Source organism: Dromiciops gliroides, chromosome 1, assembly GCF_019393635.1.
Source record: "Dromiciops gliroides isolate mDroGli1 chromosome 1, mDroGli1.pri, whole genome shotgun sequence".
Classification (NCBI taxonomy): Eukaryota; Metazoa; Chordata; class Mammalia; order Microbiotheria; family Microbiotheriidae; genus Dromiciops; species Dromiciops gliroides.
The window spans coordinates 741,600,740-741,617,574 of record NC_057861.1 but is presented as its reverse complement, the minus strand read 5'-3'; the positions used below and the strand labels follow the sequence as shown (position 1 = coordinate 741,617,574).

The 16,835-nt window shown below is 44.3% G+C and overlaps 1 protein-coding gene and 1 long non-coding RNA gene across 2 annotated transcripts in view; one reads left to right on the top strand and one right to left on the bottom strand.

Moving 5' to 3' along the window:
* FAM107A (family with sequence similarity 107 member A) overlaps nt 1-16,835 on the bottom strand; it is a 135,980-nt gene that overhangs the window by 117,532 nt on the left and 1,613 nt on the right. The window lies entirely within an intron of this gene.
* LOC122729215 overlaps nt 15,394-16,835 on the top strand; it is a 41,841-nt gene continuing 40,399 nt past the window's right edge. Inside the window, exon 1 of the long non-coding RNA XR_006353314.1 lies at nt 15,394-15,708. This is a non-coding gene — a long non-coding RNA (uncharacterized LOC122729215). The remainder of the gene's footprint in view (nt 15,709-16,835) is intronic.

The following is a 16,835-nucleotide window of genomic DNA, read 5'->3' as shown; positions in this document are numbered from 1 at the left end:
AAAATTGAAAAGGTTTTACACAAACAAAATCAATGTAGCTATGATTAAAAGGGAAACTATTAACTGGGGAAAAATTGTTTTTGTAGTAAGTTTCTCTGATAAATGCCTCTTTTCCAAGACATATAAGAAGCTGATTCAAAGAGATAAGATTAAGAAATATTCTTCAATTGATAAATGGACAAAGCTATCAATATATATATAAAAAATGATGTAAATCACTGGTAATTAGAGAAATGCAAATTAACCTAACTCTGAGGTTCTACATCATACCCATCAGATTGGCAAAACTGACAAAAGAGGGAAATGACAAATGCTGGAGGGACTATGGGAAGCAAGTACTGTACATTAATGAACTCTTTTTTTCTTTTTCTTTGTTTTGGCAGGGCAATGGGGCTTAAGTGACTTGGCCAAGGTCACACAGCTAGTAAGCATCAAGTGTCTGAGGCCAGATTTGAACTCAGGAACTCCTGAATCCAGGGCTGGTGCTTTATCCACTGCACCACCTAGCTGCTCCTCATTAATGAACTCTTGATGGAGTTGTGAATTGGTCCAGGCATTCTCAAAAGCAATTTAGAACCACACCCTCAAAGCTACTAAGCTGTGAGTGCCTTTTGATCCAGCAATACCACTACTAGGCCTTTTCCCAAAGCCATCAAAGAAAATGGAAAAGGACTCAAATACAAAACTATTTAGAGCAACTCTATTTGTTGCTCTAAGGGGGTGTCTATCAAATAGGAAGTGATGGAAAAATTATGGTATATGAAGGTAATGGGATAATATTGTGCCATAAGAAATGACATAGAGACTTGTATGAACTGATGCAGAGTGAAATGAGTAGAACCAGGAGAACAATTTATATAGTAACAACACTGGAAAGACAAAAACTTTGAAAAACATAAGAACTCTGACCAATACAATGACCAATTATGGTCCCACAGGGATGAAGAACACTACCTGCTCTTGATATAGAAATGATGGACTCAAGATACAGGATTATGTTTTTGGGATATGGCCAATTTGGGAGTGGTTTTTTGCCTGACCATTCACATTTGTTACAAGGGTTTGTTTTTATTTTTATTTTTTTCATTGTGAACTGGAGGTAGGGAAGAAGAAAAAATAAATACTTGTTAATGGAATTGTTCTACTGGAAAACCTTCAGTTACTCTCCATTGCCTATTGAATAAAATATGACCTTGGCATTCAATGCCTTCCATCATCTGACTCCAGTCTACTTTTCCAGCCTTCTCACATATACCTTCCCTTCAATTCAATGTAAAACATTTATTAAGCATCTATTATGGGTGAGGAACTGTATAAGGTGCTAGCGACACTAATTTAAAATGAAAGTCATTGCCTTCAGGAGTTTATATTGAATTTGAGAGATACAACATTTATACATATAAATTTATGAGCAGTGTGGAGAGCTGGTCTCATGAACAGGAAGCCCAGGGTTCAAGTCCCTCTTCAGATACATATTAGCTATGTGACTGGACAAATTCCAGAGGATTTTCTTTTCTTTTCTTTTCTTTTTTTTTTTTTTTGGCGGGGCAATGGGGGTTAAATAACTTGCCCAGGATCACACAGCTAGTAAATGTCAAGTGTCTGAGGCCGGATTTGAACTCAGCTACTCCTGAATCCAGGGCCGGTGTTTTATCTACTGCGCCACCTAGCGGCCCCAGGATTTTTCTAAGAACACAAGTAGAAGAGAAGGTGCTGATCTGCATGAGTAGAGGGAGTTTCTCCACTTGGGAGTTCCTTATTTTATGAAATCACAGGCCCAATTCCTCTGGTTTATCCTGAACAATTTAAGATAATCTGAGGAGGAAAATATAATTAATAATTAAAGGGGATCTGGAGACTTCATGGAGAATATGGGAAAACTTTTGAGTCTTGAAGGATGCTAAGGCATCTAAGAGGTCATAATACAAAGATCTGGAGGTGAGAGATAGAATGTGGAGTTTAGGGAATAGCAACCAGTTTGGTTGGGTAGTATATGAAGGGTAAGAGTATTATATAAGTATGAGAAAGCAGTCCAGAGACAGAGCATTATGGGATTTAGATACCAAGCAGAGTTTGTATTTTATCCTAAAAACAGTCTGGAGCCATGGAAGGTTCTTGAGCAGGAAAATGGTGGCCAAACTTGGGCTTTATGAAGAACATTTCAACAGTGGAATAGATGATGGATTATGGAGAGGAAAGACTGGAATTAAGGAGATCCATCAGGAAGAAATTATAATGGTCCAGGCAAGAAGGTGGTGAAGGGCAGTAGCCTTTTAAGAGAGTGAGAAGGGATCAGATGTGAAAGAGAGTCACATAGTCCATGCTTCCATCAAATTGGAGTTGTCTCCTTACTTCATTGTTCTGCCCTTTCCTATCTGCTAATTAGCAGGATAATCTGTTTATCAAGAATAGATCATTTTTGGAAAATGCTCTCTAAATCCAGAAAAAAAGAACTGTTGAATCTGGATGCAGATTGAACCATGCTATTTCTATTGGTTTTGTTGTTGTTTTTCTTTTTTGAGGTGTTTCCTTTTTGCTCTGATTCTTCTCTCATTACATGAATAATGCAGAAATATGTTTAATGTGCTTGTACATATATAACACAAATCAGATTACTTGCTGTCTTGGGGAGGGGGGAGAAAAATTTGAAACAGGAAATCTTATAAAAACAAATGTTGAAAACTATCTCTACATGTAACTGGAAAATAAAATATTTATATGGAAAATAAAATGATAAGATTAAAAAAAGAATAGATCATTTTGTCGGCTGCATTTTCCTCGCTAAAATTCTCAAATCAAAACACAATGCCCAGTCTTAATGAAATACACTTCTATTCTCATAGGAGGGGGTTAGGGGACTATGAGTTTGGAGAGCTGCATCTACATGTTGCTCTATTGGCTGGTTTTACTTGGCTAGAAAAAAGTTAAGAACATCTGCTCTAGAAACATTCCTTGTCTACACCAACAGGAATCCCAACATCTTCTCTAAGAAGAGAGAGAGTGTTGATCTCTGGCTAGGGGCAGCTGACCTCCTTTAGCCCTAAAACAATTTCAGACTTAATGGGTAGGTAGAAGGGTGTCTGTCCCTGACTGGATGGCAGGTTGGTTGAGGGAGAGCAGAGTAATATTTCCAATTCATTTCCATATGCACCATTTAACTTGGAGCTTGCTGAAATGGAAAAGGTGCAGAACTAGGCAGGATTAGAATTTTCCAAGCAAGCTCATTCATCATCAGAAAAGATAATTGTTTGGGGATCAAGGGTGGCCCAGCCAGCTGTATAGAGCTTAGGGTCTTCAAGAATTTATCAGGAGTTTAAAGTCATTTACCAAATTTAGAGACTTCTCCAGTAAAATGGCCTGCTTTTTCCCCCTGGCTTCCTTATCAGACAATCTGTTTTTTCTTGGAATTAAATAAGAAGAATGAGCATTTTGATGACATATAAAAGAATCAGGCCGTTTGGTAAAGCAGGTAGAGTGCTGGGTTTGGAGTAAGGAAGACCAGACCTCCTACCCTGACTGTGTGATTAAGGGTTAAGTTACTTAATCTCTATGTGCCTCAGTTTCCTACTCTGTAAAGTGATATCAGCTTAGCTGGCTGCTAAGTCCCTTCTGGCTCTAAATCTGTGATGCTGCTTCATTTACCAAACAAAAGGTTGTGATTTGCATTGGTGGAGGGAATTCACACATGAGGAGTTTCCCTATTTGTCAAAATCACAAATCCTCTTCCCGTTCATATTTTAAAATGGTCAGAAAATAGAATTTATGGGCATGGGCTAAAAACATTGGGAATTTGAGTCGTAAGAAACTACATGTGCTAGTGGGAAGAACACTAGGTTTGGAATCAGAGGATCTGGGTTCAAATGTCACTGCTGCCCTCTGCTCCCTGTTTGAGCAAATCATTTCACTTCTCTAGGCCCTTATTTCCCTAACTGTAAAATAAGAGACGGGACTAGATGGTTTCTGGAGAGCTTTTCCGTGAGTAAATGTGTCCTAGTAGAGCCTAACTAAAAATCTCAAGTACTTGAAGGGCTTAGTTTCCTATCTTCCTTCCTTCCTTCCTTCCTTCCTTCCTTCCTTCCTTCCTTCCTTCCTTCCTTCCTTCCTTCCTTCCTTCCTTCCTTCCTTCCTTCCTTCCTTCCTTTGTTCCTTCCTTCTTACTTTTCTCTCTGTCTCCTCCTCCTCTTTTTCCTTTCCTTTCTTTTTTCTTCCTCCCTCCCTCCTTCCTTTACTCCTTTGGTAATTTGTTCGTTCATTTGTTCCTTCCTTCCTTCCTCCTTCTCACATTTCTTCCATTTTTTAAGCCATCACATCTTAAGGAGTCCTGTAGTTAACATTTGTCTGAGCTATCTAAAATCGGGTTCTGATTGAAGGCAAGAGGATGAACTTCAAGCCTACAAAGATTATCCTGAATCTGTGTGTTGTGCCCTCACTTGGATGGAAGCCACGTTCCCAGAACGAACAGCAAAAACTTGTAATCTTGTTCTCCATTTGAGCGGGACATCAAAAATTCAGTGAACAATTGCCTGGGGACTGTCTGAAGTTTAGGAAGGCTGTTTATGGCATCTTCAGCAACGAGGGACCTGCTTGAAAACTTCTGTTAGTGTTCAAGATCTGTGGGAAGCAGCAAATCCCCCTTAGCTGAAGGATGCTCTTTGATTCTGCTGAAGTCTGGTTCTAAAGATTAAACAGATTTGCTTAGTGATAAAAGGCTTCCACCATCCCAGCATTGGAGAGTGGGAAGGGGCCCCAAGGCCAACTTGTTCAACACATACCTGAGCAGCGATCATGACACCAATAGTGTCACCAATAGTAATCATTCCTGACTTTCACATAGCTCTTTGGGGTTTTTTAAAGCACTTACCTATCATTTCAATTGATCCTCAAGACAACCCCGTGGACTCCATGCTCTTAGTACCTCCATTTTACAGATAAGGAAACTGAGGCTGAGACAAGTTAAGTGACTTGCTCAGGGTCACACAGCTAGCACATGTCTGAGGCAAGCTAGGAACTAGGGTCTTCTTTCTCCAAGTCTGGTACTCCATTCACTTTGCCACAGAGCCACCTCAAGGAGAAAGCATATGTCTCTAGCGTGACAGCCTCAAGGAAATGGGGAACCATCTGGCAGACCATTCTGCTTGAGGGTAGCCATAATGAATAGGAACTTTTTACTGATTAAGCCTGAAATTGCATCTTTAGAATTCCCACCCCCTCGCTCCCAGTTCTGTCTTCTTGGGGCAAGGAAAACTAGTTGGATGGAGCTTCCATTTGACAACCTTTCAAACAGGAGAAGACGATTCTCCTGCCTCCCCTCCCACTGTCAGGCTTCTCTTCTCCAGACTAAACACTCCCAATTCTTTTAAGTGATCCTCATACAGCCCTGTCTTCAGTTCTGTCAGCATCTTCTTTGCCTTCCTCTAAGGGCTTCTGGCCCCTTCAATGTCTCTCTTAGGAGGGAGAGCAGCCTCTGCTTTGAGCCTGGCTAACAGCAGGGGCAGCCAGGTGGCACGGTGGTGCTTAATCAGTGCTGGCCTGTTGATTGTCATGTATTAAAAGTGAAGGATGGTTTGTGGGCAGTCTGTGTGCTGTGTTCCATCAGGATCCAGAAAAATTCCAGAAACCCAGTGGGAGGTTGTGTAGGAGGGCATGGGCAAGGGGCACATGGGATGAGCAGGCATTGGTGACTTGTGATTTGTATTGTCAAGGGGAATTCCCACAACTATATAAAATATTTGACAGGTGTTATCTTCCTTGATCCCCCACCTTCCCTGTACAGTAGGATATAGCGACCCCCACTTTACAGACGAGGAAGTAAGGCTCAAAAGGATTAATTGACTTTCCTATGGTCTTAACCCTCAAACAAGTCAAATCCAAGACTTTTTTTTCATATTAGTGGACATCATCATGGCCTCTCATGCACGGAGCCTATAAGAGAGGCCGTCGACATTTGTGGACCTGGCTGTTTGGTCTATAGTGGACAGAGTTGACCATCCCTGGCTGGCAGCCCCCAGCTTGGCACTTGTGAGAATATAGGTCATTGGGTTGGTGTCCATCCAGAGCTGAAACTATGCTTTGTATAGTCTGGGAGCTTTTCAGAAGCAAAACCTCAAGGCCCCAAATAACAATTTGTGAACTGCTTTATGTGTCTCATTGTCAGTGAGTCTCTGGCTACCAAATTCAATAGGATTCAATAGGCTTCTGTTAGTTCAGATGATTTTCAACCCATCTAGGCTGGCATTGACATATAAGACAAAGGGCTTATTGGGATCAGCCAAAGCCAACACCAATAAGTGTGTGGGGGGGATGCTAATGGGATCTTCGAAGGCTAGTCCTTCTTCTCGGTAACCTCCCAAGGGCACCAAGGGATTCAGTCTGTGCTCAGACCCTGCTTTTCATTTCCCTTCTGCTCTCCTGTCTTAACCAACTTTTCCAATAAACTCCATAGGGATGAGATCACTGAGGGGCAGTGTGATCGATGAACACCTCACTTTCACAAATAACCAAGAATAACCTCAGAAATGTTTGAAGCATGATCATTCTCAGGAGGTGGCCAGGGGCTGAGTGCTTCCCTCAGAGCATGGACTCCCTCCGTGCTGAGATGCTATGGGCTGTATTTATCAGACATTTGGAAATGACCGGTTTTAGGACCAAAGACTCGATCCATCTACTGTCGTCCACATCTCTCATCTGTTCTCATTTCTTCCAAACCCAGTGATATCATCCAGATAGACAGTGCCACCAACTGCTCCAAGTCATCATTGCTCACATGTCCATCGTGACAAAAGCCTCCTCCTTACTGAGACCCCTGACTCCTCTGTCTCCCCTCTGTGACCCATCCTTCACACAGCTGCCAAAATAGCCTTCCTCATGCCCAAACACGAGCAAGTCTTTTCCCTCATCAAAATACTTCAAGGGCTCCCTAGAGCCCACAGAATAAAATCCAGAAATATAGAATTATGCCAATTGATACAAAGTGAAGGAAGCAGGACCAGGAATTACAACTGTGAAAATGGAATGAACGGCACCAAAAATCTGAACTGGATGCTATGCCATTATGACGATAATAGTAGTTACCCTTTATATGGCATTTTAAGGTTTACATAAAGCGATTTCTGTATTTTATCTCATTTTGTTCTTATAGCGATCCTGGGAATTACAGATGAGTTAGGTGAAGCAGAGAGAGGTTTAGTGACTCATCCAGGGTCACACAGCTAGAAAGTGTCTGGTGCAGATTTTGAACTCAGGTATTCCTGATTCCAGGTCCATTACTCTATTCATGGCACCACCTAGCTGCCCCCTCAAGTTTGCTGCTTTTTTTTCAGGGCAATGAAGGTTAAGTGACTAGCCCAGGGTCACACAGCTAGTAAGTGTCAAGTGTCTGAGGCTGGATTTGAACTCAGGTCCTTCTGAATCCAAGGCCAGTGCTCTATCCACTGTGTCACCAAGCCCCCCCCTCAAGTTTGCTTCTTGAAGAAGAGGGATGAGAATGTACCCCCTTATTTTCTTTGTAGAGATAGGGAACTCTAAAGGCAGAACACGGCATATACTGTCTGATTTCACTGGTGTTCTGGCTAGATCTTCTGAATTTAAAAAAAATGTTTTTTATTATTCATCATAAGGGATGGCTGCCTGGGGAGGAGAAAGAGCAGGATGTAGTGGGAAATGCAGGTGACATAAAACCAAAAGACATTAGAGTCTCATTTGCCTGGCAAATGGTTCCTCTGTAATGTTAAGCTACTCCTTCCACTCAATACCCCATCTCCTCCCTTCCTGTCTTCACACTGGCTGGTCCCCCAGCCTAGAATGCACTATGTCTGTCCTCCTCTCTCCCCACTAGATTCCTTAGCTTGCTTCACCTCTCAATTCAGGTGCCCCTTCTTCCAGGAGGCCTTCCCTGACTTCTGGATAAAAGCATTCTCTGCTGTACCTCTCCTTTGCCCCCTCACACCCTAGTTTGTAACTGGCCTATCTGTGTATACGTTCTGTCCCTCAATGGACTGTAAGCTTCTTGAGGACATGAACCGCATCTGTTTACAATGCTGTGTCCCCTGTGACCAGCCCAGTGCTGTACAGGGAATGAAACCTTATAGAAATTAGTCCTAGTAAGTGGAAGAGATCATTTGGGTCCTAGACATCAGGCCTACTTCTGTGTTCTCAGGAGCCTTGGATATGACAGCAAAAATCTGCTATCTTTCTGTGCCTGGGAATTTTAGAGGTGCCCAGAGTAGATGGAGAGGGGAATCTTGGCCTCAGCCCTTAGGAAGACCTCAGGATAATGAATTCTATTGAATGCTTGTGAATCAATGAATGGATGGACTCCATCCATTGGAGAGTGGCTGGACAAACTATGGCACATGAATGCAACAAAATATTATGTAAGAAGAAATGACTGGGGGCAGCTAGGTGGTGCAGTGGATAGAGCACCAGCCCTGGATTCAGGAGTACCTGAGTTCAAATCCTGCCTCAGATAATTGACACTGACTAGCTGTGTGACCCTGGGAAAGTCACTTAATCCCAATTGCCTCACAAAAAAAAGAAGAAATGACCGGCATGAGAAGATCAGAGAAACTTAGGAAGACCTGTATGAACCAATGCAGAATGGAGCTAGTAGAACCAGGAGACAATATACACAAGTGCCATGACAATATAAATGCAAAGAACACAAGAGGTAAATTAACTTCTGATAATCATCATGGTATGGTGGGAAGAAAGCCGGCTCCGGAGCCAAAGGCCCTGGATCCAAAACCCACCTGTGTGACTTTGAGCAAATGATTTAACCCCAAAGGGCCTCAGTTTCCTCATTTGTAGAATGGAAGGGTTAGACTAGACCCCTTCTAGCTCTAAGTCTCTGAGCCTATAAATTGTAATGACCAACCTTGGTTCTGGAGGTCACATAATGAAGTGTCTCTCCCAGTTCTGAGTAGAGAGGGAGGATGGGACAGAGTGTTTACATAATGCCAGATCAGGTCATCGGTGGTTTGTTTTTAGCTTGTTTGTTTTTCTTTGTTATGGGGTAGGGTTCAATTCCAAGGCCCTGGAGATGAGGCGTCACTGCCATGTCTGAAGATGATGATGTCGTGAAAACTGGCGGCATCAATAGAACTTATTATAGAAGAAATAAATGGATGGATCCATTCGAGTCATTAAGATCAAATCAGCGTTATGCCTGGATGGAGCCGGGCCAGTCACTCAGCTGTTTGTCCCCAGACATCACAAAGAAATCAGTTTATGTTGCTGATTCTGCAAAGAAAATACGTCCCAAGGAGAAAGGATATGAAAGTCAAGGACACAAGTGACCTTTCCCCCCCTTGAAACTGAGAAAGATAATGTTCTTCTAGGATGGATAAATCCTTAGGAAGCTTGGAGTCAGCAGGCCTGGCTTCTCTCCTCATTGTTGTTTCAGCTGTGTTTGACTCTTTGTGACCCCGGTTGGTGTTTTCTTGGCAGAGATTCTGGAGTGGTTTGTTTTCTTTTCCAGCTTATTTTACAGATGAGGAAATGGAGGCAAACAGGGGGAAGTGACTTGCCCAGGGTCACACAGCTAGTAACTGTCTAAGGCCATATTTGAACTTAGGAAGATGAGTCTTCCTGACCTTGGCCCCAGCCTAGCTGCTGGCTTCTATTTTTGCCACTGATTCGTTGAGTGACTCTAGTAAAGTCACATAACCTCTGACTGGGGGGGGGGTCCTCATTTAGGATCACTGGGTCTGAGCCAGAAAGACCCTTAGAGATTGCCTCATCTAACCTTCTCATTTTACCAAGAAGGGAAGTAGAGCCCAGAGTTTCAGTGACTTGCTCAAGGTCCCGCAGGTATCAAGTGGCAGACTTGGAATTTAGAATGCAAGCCCCCCAACTCCAAAGCTAGTATTCCTAAAGCACAGGACTGATTATGTCACTCCCCTACTCAAGAAGCTGCAGTGGCTCCCTGGCGTCTCTAGAATCAACTATAAAGTTCTCTCTTCCACATTTAGAGCCTCCCCTGTCTGGTCTCAGCCTCCCTTTCACATCCTGTACAGGACATCCCAAGAGTCTTAGTGCTTAAAGCTTAAAACTTGGCTAAGACCTTTGGGAAGCTCTGGCGATCCCAGCCAAACTCACCTTCTCTCTTTTTCTTACTTGTTCAGCCATCTCCTATCTCCAGGCTGTCCCCCATGACTGTGACACATCTGATCCTCCACACCCACCTCGGACAATCTCTAGAGTCCTTCCAAACTCAGCCCAAGCCCCGCATTCCACAGTTTTGTCCCTGCCCCATGACCCTGAGCTGCCGGCGTGTCCACCCCAGCTCCAATTCCCCTGTATGTGGTTCATGTCTACTTTTAGCTGTACGTGTTGCTTCCCCCAAATGGAATGAAAGTTCAAAGGGCAGGTGTTTCCTTTTTGTCATGGTACCCCCAGCATCTGCCTTGGTGCCTCACACACAGTAGGCGCTTGTGCTATCTCATCACAGCCTCTACTTTCTTGGTTGCAGCATACAAATCCACCAGGGGATTTCATCAGTGTGGGGAAGGAGCTCTGTGTGTGGGAGTTTCCAGTCTAAAACTGTGATTTAGGACAAATCTTCTTAAACTGTGGGTCCCATATTTTTTTTTGGGCGGGGCCATGGGGGTTAAGTGACTTGCCCAGGGTCACACAGCTAGTAAGTGACAAGTGTCTAAATCTGGATTTGAACTCAGGTCCTCCTGAATCCAGGGCTGGTGCTTTATCCACTGCACCACCTAGCTGCCCCCCAATATGGGGTCTTAACTGAATGTGGGGGTCGTGAAAAATTTGGCAACAGTGAAAAGTTATATATACCTATTGTGTGTACCTATGTAGCTGGGGTTGTGAAAAGATTTCTCAGGCAAAAAGGGGTTGTGAATGGAAGTTTAAGAAGCCCTGACATGTCTTAAGGAGTAGTCTGGGATTTAAAGAGACTGATTAGCTTGTCCAGGATCAATCAGCCATTGTGTGTTGGAGAGAAGATTTGAATCCAGGTCTTCCTGGCTTCATGCTCTCTATCCACTGCTGCCATTACATAACACTGCCTCCAAGTTGGGATAATGCCAATATATTTGAAATAGGTGAAATTAGTATAATTATGAGCTTGGTAAAATTGTGAACTTGAGGGGCAGCTAGGTGGCAAAGTGGATAAAGCACCAGTCCTGGATTCAAGTGGACCTGAGTTCAAATCAGGCCTCAGACACTTGACACTTACTAGCTGTTGACCCTGGGTAAGTCACTTAACCCTCATTGCCCCACCAAAAAAAATTGTGAGCTTGGCAAAATATGTGAACTTGGTAAAATACGCAAAATTGTTAAAATGTGTGAAATTGTTAAAATTGTGAAATTAGCTAATGTCTACACAGTACCTTAAGGTTCCCAAAGTTTTCATTTGCTCCTCACAACAACACTATCAGGTCACTGAGGCTGAGGGAGATTAAGTGACTTGTCCAGGGTCACACAGTTAGTAAGTGTTCAAGGCTGGATTCCTGCCTCCAGGTCCAGGGCTCTGTCCACTATACTCATGTATCTTCCAGGGATGTGCTTTGGAAAGCATAAACCAGTTAATCAGAGGTAAGCAAACTGTTCAGCAGTTCCAAAGCTAGAGTGGCTTCCTCTGCCTTTCTAAGAAGTTACAAATCTATTTAAAATCTGCCCTTTAGAAAATGGTGGAGGGCGTCCCTGCCTACAGTCTGCAAGAATCATGAGCTCTGCACATATCCCAGCATTCCACCAATGGGCAGCCAGTGGTCCATTGTTCCCAGCTCCGTGTCTGGGCTGAAGTGTGTCTTGTGAGCCCAGGGATTTGGGAAGGATAAGTGGTTTCTGGATTGTTAATTGATCAGAGAGAACAAAGGCACATGGAGTCTGGCAGGGGGAGGCTGCCCCTTCCTGGCCACATTTCCCAGCAAAAAGCTTGTTGCCAGTAACTTGTTCTGGGTCCCCTTAGTTAGTCATCACCACCCCCCATCCCAGCCTCCACCTCCCCAGCTGCTCACCCTCTTCCCTCCTCTCTCTTTTCCCCTGTTTTTTTTTCCCCCCTCTCTCAGTTTAGCCATTTTTCTTTGCTGGGCTGAGAATGGGCCACATTAGGGGAAATGGGAAATAGCTGTAGAGACGCCTGTCTTGGTGACAGGGACGTGACGGGAGAATGAGGGAGAAGCGGCGCATTCAGCTTAAGGGGGAGAAAAAGTCCATGGTGTTTTTTATCTCAGCTGCTGCAACAGCTCTTATTTCTATAAGCTCTTTAGAGTCTAGGATTATAGATGAAGCCGGAGCTAGAAGGAACCTTAGGGGTTATCTGTTCAACCTTCTTCATTCACAGATGAGGAAACTGAGGACCAAAGAAGCATCATCAACAGAGCTAGGATATGCACCTAAGTCTGACTCCAAATTCAGAGCTCTTCCCACCTGTACCAGGAAGCATCCCTTTCCACCTCACTTCCCTTTACAAAGTCTTTCCTCAAGGTAACCCTCTGGGGTTGCTCTTGCCTCCGTTATGCAGATGAGTTACTCTTTATACCGAAGTGTTACTCATTATACCAAAGGGTTACTCTTGCTTGTACTATACAGATGAGGAAATTACAGCACATCGGAGTTAAGTGGTTTACCAGAGGTAAATCCCTCCTGCATCCAGAAAGCCTCCAGCTCTGCAGGGCATGCTTGGGTGGTTAGTTGCCCCCTATTTCTGATTGGCTGACCCAACCCCACTGGGTCCTATTTAGAGAAATCACGTGCTAGATGGAGATTGTGCTTTGGTGTCAGAAGACCTGGGTTTGAATCTTTGCTCTGTTGCAGCAGGTAAATTCTTTAACCTTTTACTTTCCTTATGTGTAAAGTGGGCATGGCAACTTGTACTAACCACCTCCATGGGCTTGTTTTATTTTCTTCTAACACATGTACTTAGCTAAGGTCAGCAAAGTACTTTATCTCATTTGATCCTCAGAACAACTCTTCTCCATTTTACAGATGAAGAAACTGAGGCTGAGAGGGATTAATGACTGAGCCTCATTCCTAATAAATGAGAATCAGCTGTGCTGTTGGGGATGGGACAATGGACTTGGATTCCAATCCTTGGAGGAAGATCTGAGTTCCAATCTTGCCTCTGGTACTTGGCAGCTATGTGACCCTGGTCAAGTCACTTAACCTCTTCATGCCTCAGTTTCCTGAAAGGGTTGATCTAGATCAGGGCTTCTTAAACTTTTTTCATTCGTGACCTTGGATATATAGGTATATAAAATAGATATACATAACCTTTCACTGTTGACAAATTTGTGCCCCCCACATTCAGTTATGTGACCCCTGTATGGGGCCCCGAACCACAGTTTAAGAAGCTATGGTCTGGATGTCCTCTAAGGGCCCTTTTCACTCTAGATCTATGATTATAGTATCTGAGAATCTGAGGCAGGATTCAAACCCAGGTCTTTCTGATTGTAGATACAGTACTCTATCCAGTCAGCTACCTTGATTGATCATCATGCCCTGTAAAGTATCATGATTCTAAGTAGATGTCAATGCTTTGCACATTCACTTTTACTGTCTTGTTGAGCTCCCCAATCGCACAGTTCTAAGCTTCCTCCCAGCTGTTTTAATTGCCCTCAAAGAAATTCTGTTGTTCCTCCAGTCTGATCAAGCCAGATCCTTTCTCCTTTAAGATCCTCTGGCAGGTCACCAAGGGAGGCCCCCAGAGACTGAGGGATTTCCCCCAGAGGATCCCAGCATTATTCCAAGGAAAGGACAGGGGCAAACTGTCCCTTGGGATGCTTCCATGAGAGGGCAAGAGGAGGGGAAGGGAAGACTATTGGCTTCTTGGCTCAGAAAGAAAAGAAATGAATCACAAACTTTGAGGGAAATCAAAGCTTTCTCTTTTTGCTACAGAGACTTTATTTCCAACTCACCCAGCCTAGTAGCAACATTCATTCTTCCCTTTAATCTAGCAACTTCTCTCAGAGCCAAATATCCCAGCATCCTTACTTCTCTCAGTCAACATCCTGACCTCCCTTGGAGCCAACATCTTCGGTCTTGAGCTATTTCTGATTGGATCAAAGGAGCCCTTGGACCGAGAATCTAATCCCACCCATTGGGACAGTTCAGGAATCAGGGTGGCAGAAAAGAGCCCTGAGCTCCCACCCTGGCTCTGCCATTCAGCCTTGGGCCATTGTGGTCTTGGGAAGTCCCCTAACTCTCTGAGCCTCAAGTCACTTAAGACTCTCTTATTTGCCAAGGGGGAGGAATTCTCCTCCAAGGGATGCTGTGAGATGAAAGTACTTTGGAAAGTTCCAAGCTCTCTTCAAAGAGGAGATGTGATTCCTTGTAAGGAGCAGCCCAGGATGAGCTGTTCTGACTTGGAGCCTGGGGTTCTGGTTCCCTCTCTCTGGTCTCCATTGCTCCTTACTGCCTGGTGCACCAGCCCCTCCAGGCTATGTCTGTGACCCTCCTCCCTAGCCTCATTCGCCATTGCTCCCTTCCATAGAGGTTTCCTCCCCACGCTGGGTTACAAGCAGTTTCCTGAACTCAGTGCCCATCTCTGGAGCTTCCTAGGGGCTGTCCCTTGGGCCTGGCGGGCACTCCTTCTCTTCTTTAGGGCTCAGCTCAGGTGGCTTCTGTGGGAAGCTTTGCCGGTTTCTCCTGATTTCTCTCTCCTCAGACGGCCTGCCCTTCACTTCTCTTGCCCATGCTATCACAAGCAAGCTCCTTGAGGGCAGAAAGTCATTCTCCATCCCCGCATGGGCTAGTGGGCATCTACCCCAAACTTCCTTGTATTCAATGTACATATTATGCATACACTATAATGAGTACACATTGTCCTGCCCATCAGAATGTAAGCTCTTTGAGGGCAAAGACTGTCTCGCTTTTGTCTCAGTTTCCCATTTCCCCTTAATTGATATTTCCTGAATTTGATTGAGTTGAAATGTCTGCAGTTGAAAGGCAGGGGTAGGGAGGGGATGGTCTAGTGGCTTCTCATGGCTCCTACATGGGCAGGGATGCAATACAGGGGTACAGATGGTGCTGGTGGTAAACAAGGAGACTTGGGCTCAGTGGGGGGAACCATGAAAGATCTAAGATCCTAGACTTAGAGTTGGAAGGAAACTTGGAGATCACCTAGTGGATTTCAATGATTTTTTACAGATAAGGCCACTGAGGCATAGAGAAGTTAGGGGACTGGCCCAGGGACACACAGCAACTGTGTCTACGGAAGAAACTGAGGGGAGATTAATCACATCTCTCATTCCTTCACTTGAGAATCTGACCAGGCTCTCCTGGGTGCTCTCATTTATTCTCAACAAGGCTGAATCCTCCAGAGAGACAGAATCCAGACATTTTGACTGGACAGGCTGAAAGAAAGTGCTCTCTATGTGGGAGGGGGAAGTTTCCCCTACCCACAGGAGGTCTTTTCACCCTGGAGCTGAAAAGGAAGCTGGAGGATGGGACAGCATACCAGCCGGGGTCCTAGGAATTCCATTCTCTGGAGCAGCTTGGCTGGCTCCTCTCATTCTCAGCATGAAACAGAAGGGACAGCGCCAGCAGCCCCTGGAGCCTGTAAGCTGGTGATCGGGGTTTAAGGATTTCAGAAGTAATCCCAAGTGTCTGCAGTTAGCCCTGTCCCCTCCCCCTGCCTCTTTAGCCCAAGGACCGGCTCTCTGCTTGGATCCTTCAGCCTCGGGGACCTCAGGGGACAACCAGCAAGTGATGCCTTAAAGTTCCCTCTGCCCTTGACCTGCTTTCAAGGTGAGAATCTGCCCCCTTTGAGCAAGCCCAGGGAGACTGTGGGCTAGACTGTGGGCTTCTGTTTTACAGAAGAGGAAAGGATGTACCAGAGAAGGGCGAGTGACAGCAAATCGTGTCAAAGCCAGGACCAGAGGAAGCTGGACGGAGAGAGAGTGTGCTGGACCTGGGTACCTCAGACACTTACTAGCTTTGTCATCCTGGGCAAATGGCTCACTCTCTCGCAGCCCTGGTTTAATCATCTGTAAAGTGGGGATAATAAAAGCACCTACTTCATAGGGTTCTCATGAGGAACTAATGAGACAGACTAAAGAACTCTGTAATCCTTAAAGACTGTATATGTGCTAGCTGTCGTCATCATGATGGCCTGGCCATCATCAGCAACATCCCTAATAATGATGATAAATCAGATTTATGGTAAATGGGGGTAACCTCAGAGGGAAGGCATTCACAATGGAAAAAACACTGGATATATATATATACACACATGTGTCTGTCTGTCTACCTATCATCTATCCATCCATCCATCTATCCATCCATTTATCTATCTATCTATCTATCTATCTATCTATCTATCTATCTGTCCATCATCTATCTATCCATCCATCCATCCATTCATCCATCCATCCAACTTCTATGTACAGAATTTTTTGTATTTTGTTTCTTCCATGAGAATGTGAGCTCCTTGAAGACAGTCACCATGTTTTTGCCCATTTTGGGTATCCTCAATTCCTAGCATGGTGCCTGGTACATAATAAGTGTTTAATTAATTCTTGTTTAAAGGTTTTTAAACCACTTATATGCATTATCTCTTTTGATCCTCACAGCAACCCTGGAATGCTGGTGCTTAGTCTTATCCCATTTCACAGGTGGGGAAACTGAGGCACACAGAGGGAGGGGAGGGAGAGGAGGGAATAAGCATTTATATGGTGCCTAGTAAGGACCAGGCACTATGCTAAGTGCTTTTCACAAATATTATCTCGTTTGGTCCTCACAACAACCCTGGGAGTTAAGTGCTGTTAATATCCCATTTTACAGTTAAGGAAACTGAGGCAAACAGAGGTTAAGAGACTTGCCAGGGTCACGCTGCTAGTAACTGCCTGAGGCCACATTTGAATCCGTGTCTTTCT